The 2,204-nt window shown below is 56.5% G+C and overlaps 1 non-coding gene across 1 annotated transcript; it reads left to right on the forward strand.

The window, feature by feature from the left end:
* Nucleotides 1-1,115: 1,115 nt before the first annotated feature.
* On the forward strand, nt 1,116-1,189 carry TRNAI-AAU. The gene has a single exon. It is a non-coding gene; the product is annotated as a tRNA-Ile (tRNA).
* The last annotated feature ends 1,015 nt before the right edge of the window (nt 1,190-2,204 follow it).

The raw sequence follows: 2,204 nt of genomic DNA on the forward strand, positions 1-2,204 counted from the left end.
CCATGTGACTGAAGACTCCATTTTGCTGTGATTTTCCACAGTAAGGACAAAGAGATTCTTACACCTGGAAAAGCCTATATAAGGCTGATGCCTCATCTCCATCTTGTCTTCAACCCTGCTTCTTACCTCTGGAGGGACTTTGCTACAAGCTGAAGCTCTGCACAAGGGACTGAGGACCAGGGCCGGCTTTAGGCCAATTCCACCAATTCCCCCGAATCGGGCCCCGCGCCTAAGAGGGCCCCGCACCCAGTGAGAATCTCTTCCTTGGCTAGAGGCACCTTTTAAATTTTTACTCACCTGGCAGCGCTCCAGGTCTTCCGCGACACTTTGGCAGTGGGTCCTTCGCTTGCTCTCGGTCTTCAGCGGCGGGTCCTTCAGTGCCACCGAAGACCTGGAGCGAGTGAAGGACCCGCCGCTGAAGACTCGGAGGACTGTCCGGTGAGTACAAGCCCCATGTGTTTTTTACATTTTTTTTTATATATATAGTCATCCCTGCCGGGGCCCCATTGAAATAGTTTGAATTGGGCCCCGCACTTGCTAAAGCTAGCGCTGCTGAGGACCCATCCCAGCGGGGGATGTACTCCAGAGACTTGATTTGAACCTGCAGTTTACTCCAGCACTGCTGCAAGCCTGAACTAAGAACTTTGCCATTACTGTATGTAATTGATTCCATTTAACCAATTCTACCTCTCATCTCTACCTTTTTCCCTTTGTAAATAAACCTTTAGATTTTAGATTCTAAAGGCTTGGCAACAGCGTGATTTGTGGGTAAGATCTGATGTGTATATTGACCTGGGTCTGGGGCTTGGTCCTTTGGGATTGAGAGAACCTTTTTCTTTTATTGGGGTGTTGGTTTTCATAACCATTCATCCCCAGGACGAGTGCACTGGTGGTGATACTGGGAGACTGAAGTGTCTAAGGAAATTGCTTGTGTGACTTGTGGTTAGCCAGTGGGGTGAGACCGAAGTCCTCTTTGTCTGGCTGGTTTGGTTTGCCTTAGAGGTGGAAAAACCTCAGCCTTGGGCTGTGACTGCCCTGTTTGAGCAATTGGTCCTGAATTGGCACTCTCAGTTGGGTCCCGCCAGAACCACACCATCACAGGAAGGTTTCCCATAGGTCGGCTAGCTCAGCTGGTTAGTGCATGGTGCTAATAACGCCAAGGTCATGGGTTCAAGCCCCATGCTGGCCACTCCGGGTGTGGGAGGGAGAAGGTGGTTTCCGCTCTTTTGGCTGACTGCTAGGGGTGGCAGAGGCCAAAACCAGGTGGGCCAGGAGCGGGCAAGAGCCCTGCTGGGCGCAGGTGCCGGGCAGGAGGAGGCTTCTGACACCTCCTTGGGCTCTCCTCCCTGGGCTCCTCGCTCCACCTGCTGCCTGAAAGGAACTTGGGCCCGGGGAGGAGACGGGTGAGCCTGGCCAGCTGCCTTCCAGGCTCATAGGAGGCCAGGCTTGAGCTGCCCGCCCGTGAAGCCAAAATCGCAGGCCTGCCGGCTCGCCCCCATTGTCCACAGAGGGTTGACCTGATGGCCCGAATTCTTGCCGGCCGCCAGCTCCACCCAAATGGACCCGACGCCGGATCACGCTCCCCAGCCCAAGCCACAGAGGAAGGCTTAATCCTAGGCACCCCAACCTAGGGGAGAGGCTTCACACTCCGCCGGCGCAGGGTGACCTTTGGGACTTCCCTGGACACCATCCTCCCACCGCCCACAGCCAGACCCCCCAAGCCCACACTCGAGCCCACCCCTCCGACAGGAAGGAGCAGGAGGACCACTCCGCCCAGGGGCACCACCACTCGAAGTCACCTTCACTTGCTTTCTCTTCTACCCCTTTCCTCCCAAGTTATGCACGCCTCACGGGAGCCGGCCCTGGGAAGACGCAGGCAGAGCAGAGCAGAGCAGAGCAGGCTGGAGAATGTGTGTCTGGGTCTGACTACTTCTCCCATGCTCTTCCATTTGAGCTAACTTCCCCCAGCTGTCGCCAGCCTCCCAGTCAGCGCAAGGGGGAGAAGGGCCGGGGAGGAAAAGCTTTGTGCTCCGCAAGGGCTGGCTTTTTGGGAGGCCAAGCGGGGAGAGGGATGGAGGCCACTGGAGGAGCTGAGCCGGCTGACTGTCCATGGCTTCTAAAAGAAGGGCAAAAGAAGGTCCCGCGGCTGCCTTGCCGCTGGAGGATGCGGGCATTGATCCCCGCTGCCTCTTGGAGTGCGGAGG

The sequence above is a fragment of the Mauremys reevesii genome, linkage group 12, assembly GCF_016161935.1.
Source record: "Mauremys reevesii isolate NIE-2019 linkage group 12, ASM1616193v1, whole genome shotgun sequence".
Classification (NCBI taxonomy): Eukaryota; Metazoa; Chordata; order Testudines; family Geoemydidae; genus Mauremys; species Mauremys reevesii.